This window comes from Tenrec ecaudatus, chromosome 15 (assembly GCF_050624435.1).
Source record: "Tenrec ecaudatus isolate mTenEca1 chromosome 15, mTenEca1.hap1, whole genome shotgun sequence".
Classification (NCBI taxonomy): domain Eukaryota; kingdom Metazoa; phylum Chordata; class Mammalia; order Afrosoricida; family Tenrecidae; genus Tenrec; species Tenrec ecaudatus.
Window position 1 is genome coordinate 13,726,823 of NC_134544.1, and position 12,709 is coordinate 13,739,531.

Genomic DNA, 12,709 nt, shown 5'->3' on the forward strand with positions numbered 1-12,709 from the left:
CTTCCTCTAGTTCCTGAACGCTTCCTCCCCTCCCAATCATCATGACCCCAATCCTACGTTGCCTTGCGGACCTGGTTGTACCAGAGGATGTACAGCGGTGCAGTGGGGATCTGGAGGCACAGGGAATCTAGGACAGACGAACCCTTCAACACCAGCGGTGGGAGAGGCGACACCAGGAGGGAAGGGCATGTAGAAAGGGAGAACCGATCTCGGAGATCTATGTGTAACCTCCTCTCTGGGAGATTGTCAAGGGGGAGGCGGGTGAGGGGAGACGCCGGGGAGTGTAAGATAAGATATAATAATTATTTATAAACTATCAAGGGACCAGGGGTGGGATCGGGGAGAGAGGGGGATGGGGGAAAAAAAGGGAAACCGAGCTGATTCCAGGAACCCAAGTAGAAGGTGAATTATGAGAGTGACGAGTGCAACGAATGTATAAGGGTGCTTTGCTCATTTGATGTACGCACAGATTGTGATAAGAGCCTTATGAGCCCCAATAAAAAGATTTTAAAAAAAGAAAGAAAATGATTAGGGCAAAAAATGTATGGATGTGCTTTATACAATTGATGTATGTATATGTATATGTATGGATTGTGATAAGAGTTGTATGAGCCCCTAATAAAATGTAAAAAAAATTAATTTAAAATAAATTTTAAAAAAGATTACACCCTCAGAACCCCACCGGGGCGGTTCTACTCCATCTGTAGGTTTGTTGGGGGTGGAGATAACTGAATTGCATGAATTTGTTTGTTTGTTTTTATAATGTATTCTGTGAACATAGCCATCCAGCAAGATGCTCCCTGACAATTGATCATGCCTTGGATGTAGCACCATCTTGAATCAGTAACTGACAATCACATAGGACAGTTCAGACATGTGGACTTAACTAAGGTGAAGTCCCACTCCAGGAAGTCTTCCTTGTCACTCCTTATCTGTGCCAAGTTCCTCTCCCACCCTGCACTAGAGGCAGGACTCTTCCAGAGACCTGGCATTCTTGTGTAGCTACTGTCTCATTACATGCCTGTTCCCACAACTGCCATGTATATACACTTCAGGGTAAGGACTATCTTAGTCATCCAAGTATCTCTGTAGCAGGTCCTCAAGAAGTATTCATCGGATGGAATTAAACTAGACCTCTGGGTCTTGATCATCAATGGATAAAGCAACAGACAATACACTGAATTCTGCCCATCTTACTCCAGGACCACTCCTCTCTCTGTCAGCTAAGCATCTCTATCACTTCACTGGGAACCAATAGAACCAATGGCTAGTGTGTGAAGATCGACATACTGACCTAGAGGAAGGAAAGGGTTGACTTTTAAATAGCCTGTTAGCTGAATTCATTATGAATCTGTTGATACTCACTGAATTATTATCCAAGTTTCCTCCAATCTATATGATTAATATGCTCAGCACACAGGCTGGTGGTCTTCAACCTAGTGGGATGGAGATGGGAAGTCAAGTCCTCTGGGAGTCATGGCCCCAGGCTCCCTTTTCCCCAGGCTGCTATGATCAGAGGTAAGAAACCACAGTTGAGCTGACTGGTTTACCTGGCAACAAGCGAGTGAAGGATTCTATTGGTAGTTGGCAGCTGGGAGAGAAAAAAAAGGTAAGAGATTTCTCCTAGAAAGAGTGGAATTCATGGTAGTTATACTGATTTAAAGTGAAAAGCGTTCATGGTGGATAGTAGAGTTGTTGTGACTGCACAGTTACATTTTTATGCTGCTAAAATCTTTTGGTTTCCTTTTCTCACTACTCAAGTAAAGGAATTAAATAGATGACCCCCAATGAGAGCACCTTGGGGGCGTAGTGGGTTACACTTTAGGCTGCTACTCCCAAAGTCAGTGGTTCAAACCCACCAGCTGCTTGGGGAGAAAGAGATGGCTCTCTGCTCTTGCGGGGATTTACAGCCTTGGAAAATCGGGAGGGGCATTTCTATTCTACCCTAAAATCAAAGTCATTGCCGTCGAGCGGATGGGGCTCATAGGAACCCTATGGGACAGTGTCGAGCTGTGATTTCCAAGACTGTAACTCTTTATGGGAAAGCCCTGTTTTTCTCTGTGGAGCGGCTGGTGGTTTCAAACTGCTGACCTTGTGGTTCACAGCCCAATGTGCAACCATTGCAGCACCAGGGCTCCTATTCTGGACTAAACTCGCTACCATTGAGCCAATGCTGACTCATAGCTCATAGTGAACAATTGTGTTTCTGAGACTATAGCTTATGGGAGCAGAATGCCTAGTCTTTCTCCCACGGAGCTGCTTGTGGTTTCTAACTGTCCACCATGTGGATGGACGCAGTCCAGCACTTCACCACTGAACCAGCAGGAAGGAGCTCTCTAAGTCAGAATCTACACAGTGGCAGTGAGAGTTTTGAGTAATGTCTCTTCCAGGTCACTAGATGGCACAAACGCTTTGTGCTTGACTAACCTATTAACCTAGAAGTGGTGGTTTCAACCTGACCAGCAATACTGCACAGAGGTAAAATCACTGATCTACTTCGGTTAAGATTAGAGCCAAGAAAATCCCAAGGAGCAATTCAATTCTGCGACATCTGCGGTCACCAGTAATCAGTAATTAACTTGATGGCAACTAACAAACAATTTTCCTTCCAACAATCGCTCAGCAGTTGTGATCTTTTTAAATGATCCGTTGCTGACTTAATGCTTCTGTGTCCAGCACATTGACTCCCTGTGACTACTCGAAAGGGGTCGTTTCCATAAGCAAGGAACTAGACCTGAACATCAATGAATTACAAAGTGCAATGGTGTCCATCTGGAATTGTTCGCTTCTAAGGGTATCGGTGACGTTGGGCAGTTTACTAAGCCTCTCTGAGCTTTGTTTCCTTATTTTAAAATGAATTTAGTTGGTATTGCTATTCCACTCATCTTATGGAAGAATAAACTTGACTAATGTGTATACTGTACTCGATAGGCTAAAGAGTTAATGACCCACAGTTATTGGTGTCATAGCTGTCAGAACACAGATGTCATGGCCATCATCAGAATGACTACAGGCCTTGATCCTGGTTTACTTGGAAACTACGTTTAGCTAAGAAGCCATATAATATAGTCCCTTTAGATTTCTTTAAATCAATGTTTCTAAACCACAGATTTTCTAGATTTAAATCCCAAACCCCTCACTGACTAGCTGGCTGGCACTGGGCAAATTACTGAACCCCAAGAATCTACCTATTAGACATAAGGCCAAGCATGTTTCGGTAAATGCTGTAGCATGTGATAAATAGAGAAGAGTTGGAAGTTGTCAAGGATTTCACTGTGATCAAATCAACAATCAAGACTCATGAAGTGATGTATTTCATTAGGAAAATCTGCTGCAAAACCTCTCTAAAGTGTTGAAGACCAAAGGGTGCCATTCTAAGGACTAAGGTGCACCTGACCCACACCATGGTTTTTACAGTCACCTCATATGCATGTGAAAGTTGGTCATTGAATAAGGAAGACTATCATGCACCTGAACGATGGTGCTGGCAAAGAAAATTGCAAATACTACAGAAGAGCCAGCAAATCTGTCTGGGAAGAAGTACAACCAGAATGCTCCTTAGCTTAGCTAGGATAATGAGACTTCACTCAGTGGTTGGGACGTGTTGTCAGGAGAGACCAGACCCTGAAAAAGGCATCCTGCTTGCTAAAGTAAAGGGGCAATGAAAAATAGGAAGGCCTTTGATGAGATGGATTGTCCCAATGGTTGCAACAATGGACTCAAACATAACAAGTATCGTGAGGATGACTCGGGATCAGGTTGTGTGTCATTCATTGGGTTGTTCATAGGATCGCGACGAGTCAGGACCAGCTTGACAGCGCCTAACAACAACAACAATGGCAAGTAAACACTGGGTTGTGAATCAGGAAGACTGGAGAAGAACTGATGCGTTTGAATGATGGAGCTGATGGAAAATATTGAAATTACCATGAGCTGCCAAAGAGCAGACAAACTTGTCTTGGAAGAAATGTAACTAGAATGTTCCTTAGAATCTAAGATGCAAGACTTTGCCTCATCTGTTTTGGATATGTTATTAAAAAGGACCAGTCCCTGGGGAAGAACATAGTGCTCGGTGAAGTTGAAGGTCCATGAAAAAGACCAAGACCCTCACTGAGATGGATGGACGCAAGGTCTGCAGCAGCGGGTTAAATGATAATAACAACCATGATGAGAATGGCTGAGGACTTCCTTCTGTTGCTCACTAGGTCATTGTGAGTCAGAATGGATTTCATGACACCTAGCAACACCAGCAGCAGCAATAACAACATAACATATAGAATTTTGCAATGACAGTCACCAAAAGCCATGTGTGTCTCTAAATGTGTCTGTGTCTGTATACAGGCAAGTGTGTGTGTCCTCATTGTTGTTGGTTCCATTCTGACTCATAGTAACACGATTTGAATGGATAGAATTGCTTCATAGAATTATAGGTAGAATTGCTCCGTTTGAGTTTTCAAGATGATAATTATTTATGGAAGCAGATTGTTACGTCTTTTTCCCATGGAGCACTCATAGGTTCTACCCTTGAACCTTTCTGTTAGTAGCTGAGAACTTAACCACAGAATCGTCACCAGGAATCTGTGTCTGTGTGTGTTTGTGTGCACCTATCTAGCATATATATGTATACATAATGAAACAAATAAGAGTCGCTGGTACTGACACTTCTTGGGTCTGATCACTCATGTCACAGGATTTATTTCCTTGTCTTCATGCTCAGGGCAACCGTCTCACAGGATAATTCAATCAATTGACATCGTATATTGCATAAGGTTTATACCTGACATCCTTTACTAGTGAGTAGTGCTAGAGCCTTAAAAGCTGTGTGGGGGGGGGGGGAGTTTAAGATACAACTATTGATTCCTGCTAGTTCAGAGAAAGAGAAACGAGCAAAAGAGAATGGAGAGTCAAAACAAACCTACAGGACTAATTGTCCACATGAACCTAGACCTTCTGTGCCCGAAGACCAGAAGAAGTAAGTGTCACCCAGCTACCACCGCTGGAAGTCCTGCTCAGGGCCACAGTAGATAGCTGCTGACCAAAGGGAGAAAGATGTGGAGCATAACCTCAAATTACTTGGAAAACCCGACTGAATAAACCAGTTAAGGCTGGAGGAATCCATGACGGCTTCCCCAACACGGGAAAAATTCTGTAAGCCGTAACCTAACGCTATCCCCCGAAGTCACCTTTTAGCATAATAAGCAAGTTAGCTCCAAATTAAAGAATATTGCCCATGAGTTCTACGCTCCTAGCCATCCATGAGACCAAGTAGTCAACAAATCCTTTAACGCCAAGAGCAGAAGGCAGAGAAATACCGAAGACAGGTTGATGGAAACCGGAGCAGGCATCATGAGAATGTTGCCACATCCTGAATCGATGCCATTGAACTAGTTGTGTAGAAGCTAGTGAATAGGAACCTGATTTTTTGCTGTGTACGCTTTCGCCAAAAACACAATGAAACATTTAAACACTACTACCTACCTAATGGGCATTAGTCTGCATAAGCCTTCACCAAAATCATTATCAGCATTACAAAACACCCCAAGAGACACATCTTCTTCAAGTGTGGGCTTCTCTTCTCGTGCTCCAAAGCCTCCCCAGAATCCTCCCCTCTCTATGCAGAGCATCTCCGGATTACTCAGAATGAGTCACTGGGATGGGAAAGGCGATGGGACAGGTTTGTAGACTGAAAGACCAAACGGGTTTCCAAACAGTCTATTCCTAGTCACAGCAACCTGCGGACAGAGTCCAACTGCCCCCTAGGGTTTGCTAGACTACAATCTTCGTGGAAGCAGACTGGCATGTCTTTTTTCTGCAAACAGCTGACAGCCTGACCCCACCCAGCTGTCCCCTAGCTGCCCAGTGTCCACCACTATAGCCCCAGGGCTCTTGGGTCTGTTTGTAGCCTTTTAAGGGTGTTTAGAAACTCTACCTTACCAAGCAACTTTCTTCACCCCAAACACCTGATCTGGCAAACATCCCACCCATGTATGTGTTAATATTTATAATGTAGTCTAGTTCCCTCCATGAATTTTATCTTTTGATCTGCCCATTCCTGACTTATAACTACCAGAGATGGAATGCTTTGTATTTCCCTCACAAAACAGCTGTACAGGATACAGTGACACACTTGGCCTGGCAGCTTGGCTGAAACCTCGCAAGACACCCCAAGCCAGTGGCCTCCAATCAGCCTCAACTGGGGACCCAGACGTGAGATCACAAATGTTTGTCACTTTCGGTAGCCACGTTTCCGGGTCATTGTGGTGATACCAATCGATAATAAACAAAGCAACTGTAATTTTGGTTTAAATTAATTTAAATGTAAATAGCCTCAGGTGTTTGAAATTATGTTTGTTGGTTGCTTCATGTTGCGGTCATGGAATTCAGTGTCTCAAACCAAGTCTCATAGTGTATCCCCAGGCACCTTCCAGTCAAAAGGGTTCCCTGAATCCCCTGCATGAAGCTCCTTCAGGCAGGAAGAAATGACACCTGATAGAAACTTGGGTATTCTTCAAGGCATCAAGAATAGGCAAAGGGGTAAATATATGGCACATTTTGGTAAATGGTATTTTTGGCTCACCTTTAAAAGATAATTGACTATTTCCAGCAAAAATAATAACAATGCAGTGTGGAGTCTATATCGTGCATAGAAGTAAAATTCTATTCTGATGACATCAAAGAGGATATGAGGATTGCATGAAGGTGTACTGCTATCAGGCCATTACATTAACAAATGGTGTTAGATGCCATGGAGTCAGTTCAGATTAAGAGTGAACCTGCGCATCCATTTGTCTTCAGCGATCGAATCGGGGAGGTGAGCACACAATGATAAGATTCTTTGTTCTTTGATGTCTGGTAACTGAACCCTTCGGCACCTCGTGATCACCGAGGCTGGTGTGCTTCTTCCATGTGCGCTTTGTTGCTTTTCAGCTAGAGGGCTGTTTGTTTATGTTCTAGTAGTTAAGGCTCTAGATGCTATATTTCTTGATAGCCAGGCACCATCAGCTTTCTTCAACACGTTTGCTTATTCACCGACTTTGGCTTCAGCGATCATGTCGGGAAGGTGAACATCATGGAATGCCAGTTTAATAGAAGAAAGTATTCTTGCATTGAGGGATTACTTGAGTGGAGGCCCAATATCCATCTGCTGCCTTAATACTAAACCTATAAATGCATGCACATAGATTTATTTCCCCATCCTCATATAAAAATATATTTACATATGTACATGCCTGTGTTAGGTTTCTCTAGAGAGACAAATCCAGATTGCTAATAATCATATATATATAATTATATATAAAGATATATAGATAGATAACACAAGAAATGAACTGTTAAGTTATATACAGATAGATAGATAAATAATACAAGAAATGAATAGTTAAATCATAAAGCAGTACAAATGGCTCAATGCAACTCACTCTCGAGAGATAGTTGTGAGACACTGGCAGTCCTTCAAGTCTTGGGGGCCACCAGGTAGTCCTCTGTAGAGAGAGCTAGGCTATCCCAGCGCAGGCAGCAAACAGCAAAGCAGGTCACCAACTGTCAGCCAGGTCACCAACAGTCAGTCCCCATCTCAAGAGATGTAAATTCCAATCCAATCATGCAGTCTTAAAGGGACCTTAATTTATAGCAACACAGACATCCCACAGGTAGTGTAGCCTGTAAATTGAGGCACAGAACAAGCAAGGCAGCTGCACACTGGTCTGATGATCAAAGAGCGAGAGACAAGAAAGGCAAGACTCACCAGCCATTTATCTCTCTGCCCTTCAATTAACCCCACTTTTGTTTATCGGCCAGGTTGGCACAATAAACTAACTATCTCAATGCCTTTATTTAGACCTCTATAAATGCCCTTTGCCTCCTAGCTTTTTCCTCTATTTCCTTTGACTTTCCTTTTGTCCCACTATCATGCTCAGCCTTCATTTTGATTTCAATAATTCATCTTGATTAGATTAACCTTAATCACACCCTACCAGGCCTCCTACACCCTCCTCACCACCGATTTGGATCACTTGTTGTTCCCTTGTCCCTGGGTTTATTAATACCACTTCCCTCCCCCCCTCCCACCTCCCCCTCTCCCATATTCCCCCAGAACCGTCGGTCCTGTTGTTTTCTCCTCCACATTGTTCATCCAGCCTATCTTATTTAGACAGACGTGCAGAGGTAATAACATGCACAAAAATATAACAAAGCAACAAAAGAAAACAAAACCGTCAACAACAACAACAAAGAGCCAATGACAATAAAGGAAAAGAAAACCCTATAGTTCAAGGACTGTTTGTTGGCCTGTTTTCTGGTTGAATATGATGGCGTGCCAAGCCCTGGCTCCAAAGTCTATTTTTGGTATTCCCTGGGGATGGAAGAAGCACACCAGCCTGTGTGATCATGAGGTGTCAAAAGGATCAGGTATCAGACATCAAAAAACTAAAAATCAAATCGTTGTGTATTCAACCACCCAATATAATCGCTGAAGACAAATGGGTGCATAAGCAAATGTGGCAAAGAAAGCTGATGGTGCCCACCTATCAAAAGATATAGCATCTGGGGTCTTAAAGGCAAACAAGTGGCTATCTCAGAAGCAACAAAGCCCACATGGAAGAAGCACACCAGCCTGTGTGATCATGAGGTGTTGAAGGGATCAGGTATCAGGCATCAAAATACAAAATATCAAATCATTGTGAATGAAGAGGAGTGCAGATTGGGGACCCAAGACCCATCTGTAGGCAACTGGACATCCCCTTACAGAAGGGGATGGGGAGGGAGGGGGGGGGAAAGAGGACCTGATGCAAGGGGCTTAAGTGGAGAGCAAATGCCTTGAGAATGATTGGGGCAGGGAATGTATGGATGTGCTTTATACAATTGATGTATGTATATGTATGGATTGTGGTAAGAGTTGTTTGAGTCCCTAATAAAATGTAAAAGAAAAAAAGAGAAAAAAATGATTAGGGCAAAGAATGTACAGATGTGCTTTATACAATTGATGTATGTATATGCATGAACTGTGAAAAGAATTGTATGAGCCCCAATAAATTGTTAAAATTAAAAAAAGAAAAAAAGAAAAAAAAAGAAAATTGCCATGTCTCCCATCCCAAAAGTAGCACCCTGCTTTTCAACTCTGGAAAAGACCATCCCACTTGGTCAAGGAAAAGGCCAGTGAAAAAGAGGAAGACCCTGAATATCAATGAGATGAACTGACACCGTGGCTGCAACAGTAGGCTCCCACATAGAAGTAGCTACGAGGCCAGCACAAGACCAGGAACGGCTCGGTTCTGCTGTGGATGGAGTCACTGAGTCCTAATCCACGTGATGGCACCTTCCAGCGACAAACCTTGGGGAGCCCCTGAGTCTCAACTGGTCCAGTCAGTCTGGACTTTTGTAAGAATCTGAGTTCCGCACCAGTTTTTCTCCCGCTCTAGCAGAGCCCATATCTCATGATACTGATAGGAAACCTAGGTGCCAGCAGCTTGGGACCATCTAGTTCTTTGGGTTTCCGGGTACATGAAGCCATAGTTCATGCACACTGTGAACCCTGTCACATACTTTCTTCTTGGAATCTTGGGTTCCCTTCTGTCTTTTTTGGTTTTGGGTGTGTAGACACCAGCAGTGTGACTTTGATGGCCAGGGGGAGCTCTGAAGACCACAGGCAGTGCTCACTCCATCGGGGTTTTCAACATACACCTTCTTAACTGTATCATGACAACTAGCAAAGTACAAATTCCATGAGGCAGAGAGGGAAAACATGTTTAATGGCAGTGGGGATAGTAAGGAGAACTGAAAGGGGATGGAGAATTAGGGAAGGCATAACTGGGTAGAACAAGAGATAGAGGAAGCAGATCTTATCATAACAGGAGGTCCTATGTTTTGAGCCAGGGTGACAGTGGTCATGAGGGTGGGATGAGGAAAGGCCTGGCATTCTGCTCCTGTCAGCACGATGTCAGCCCAGAAAAGCCCTCTGGGCCAGTTCCACTCTGTCACATGGGGTAGCTATTAGCCAGAATCTACTTGATGGCAAAGAGTTTGGTTTTTGTTTTGTCTGTTAAAGTCTAATTGATGTCCCTGGTTTTAGACGGTAGTTCTTGATGCTGGATTGCAGTACATCTAGAACCATGGCTCTGGGACCTGGGATCTTACTTAAAGCAATATACTTGTCTTGGAAATGTTTATTAAAATTTCCTGTGCTGTGCTCCCCTCTTCTGCAACTCCCTGAAAACAGTCATATGGTCTTGCTGTTCACTCTCGCTACAGAGACTTTTCCATATCGCTTCCCTTTACAGTTCCATCTGTGTTTGGTTGAATAATTGGGAGAAGGCATTTGTGTTCCAAGGGCCAAGAGACTTTGGAGTCATCTTGCTATTCTCCCTATCACGCAGCCAAACCAAGCCCATTGCCATCAAATCCATTGTAACCCCTAACAACCCTATAGAACAAGATAGAACTGCCCCTATGGATTTCCAAGACTATAATGTATCTGGAGTACAGAGACTCATCTTTCTCCAATGGAGCAACTGGAGGGTTCAAACTACTGATCTTGTGGTTAGCAGCTCAATGCATAACCCACTATGCCACCCCCAGGCTCCCTTCTACCTAGCACAGTAATGTACTAATAATGCTGGTTTCTTAGATGTGATGTACAATGACAACAGTAGGAAAAACTGAAACTAGGTAAGGGGGATATTGGAACTCCATGGATGAGCTCTTAAGCTTTTATTTGAATCTAAAATTATTCCAAATAAAAAGCTGATATAAAAAAACAAAGTCTCTTCAAAACTTCCAATTAAATGTGTCCTTTCTTTCCTTCTGGGACACAAGCTAATAAAATCACTTTATTCTATTACTAAAAATAATACTAGTAACAGGAAGGGGAGGGGTAGAAGAGAGGCACAGGGTTATAAAAAAAGATTGGCACTTGTTATTTTATTGTTATTATCATGATTTATTATAGGAGCCCTGGTAGTGAAGTGGTTAAGCATTGAGCTGCTAACCACAAAGTCAGCAGTTCAAAACCATGAGCCAGCTCCATGGGAGAAAGATGAGACTTAAAGTCTCAGAAACTCACAGGGGCAATTCTACTCTGTCCTTGAGGGTAGCCAAAAAGTCAGACTAGACTGCGTGGCAGTGAGTCACCATTAAGTATTGAGCATTTACTAAGGACCACACACTTTCCTTAGCATGTGGGTGCTCTTTTCGTTTGACAGATGAGGACATTTTGGTCCAGAAAGATGATATGACTTGATCAAAGGCACACAATTCTTTTTTTGTTGTTGTTTTTTGTGGTTTTTTTTAACATTTTATTAGGGGCTCATACAACTCTTATCACAGTCCATACATATACATACATCAATTGTATAAAGCACATCTGTACATTCTTTGCCCTAATCATTTTCTTTTCTTTCTTTCTTTTTTTCCCCTTTTCTTTTTTTACATTTTATTAGGGACTCATACAACTCTTATCACAATCCATACATATACAGACATCAATTGTATAAAGCGCATCTGTACATTCCCTGCCCCAATCATTCTCAAAGCATTTGCTCTCCACTTAAGCCCTTTGCATCAGGTCCTCTTTTTTTTTCCCCTCCCTCCCCGCTCCCCCCTCCCAATGTGCCCTTGGTAACTTATACATCGTTATTTTGTCATATCTTGCCCTATTCGGAGTCTCCCTTCCCCCCTTCTCTGCCGTCCCTCTCCCAGGGAGGAGGTCACATGTGGATCCTTGTAATCAGTTCCCCCTTTCCAACCCACTCACCCTCCACTCTCCCAGCATCGCCCCTCACACCCTTGGTCCTGAAGGTATCATCCGCCCTGGATTCCCTAAAAGGCACACAATTCTTAAGGGTTGGGGCACGACTCAAATTCAGATAGTCTGCTTCCAGCATCGTCATTAGGAAGCCTTTCCCTCGGCACTCTCTCAGTCACAGTTGGCACCTTTCCCACAGTTCCTCCCTTCATCTACGGTGCTCTGCCCTCAAAAGCGGATAACTCTCCAAGAAGGTACCGACAGCACCAGTTTACACTTGACGAAAAGCCTTGCACAAATCCTTGCACCATAGAGGTCCTGGTGATGCCGTGTTCAACTGACTTGTTAAAATAACTACATCCTATCCAGTCATCCTGGGTCTTCTTACCTCGGTGGAGCGGAGTGTGTGGGGGGGAGGGGAGGAGCTCAGAGTTTATCTCCAAGATTAAGCAAATTATGTTCCTTTGTAAACACATTCTTATATGTCGAGTTGGACCATTTGCAATTACATGTCCATGAAATCTTACCAAGCCAACTGCCATGCCAAAAATGAACTGTCATCCAATTGATTCTGGCTCACTGCTGTCTAGTGGGTTGGACGAGAACTTCCCCTAGGACTCCCAATGTTGCAATCTTTATGGAAGCAAACTGCCACATCTTTATCCAGGGAATGGCCAGTGGGTTTGAATCCCTGGATCATACCTTCAGCAACCAAGCGCTCGTTTTTCTCTCACCACCTTTATTAAAGAGACCCCAGGCCACACTCCCGCACTGTGGACAGATGACTGTAAGGGAAGGCATGAAGATGGTTGTTGCTGCTTGGGAGCATCCAGTCCGTTTCCTCTCAGAGTGACCCTGTAGACAAACAGTAGAGTGAAATCTGCTCCATCCACACAATTGTCGTGATGTTTGAGTCCGTACCAAACCCAATCTAATTCACCTGGTTGGCCAGGCCTGGATCCTGTGACCCTT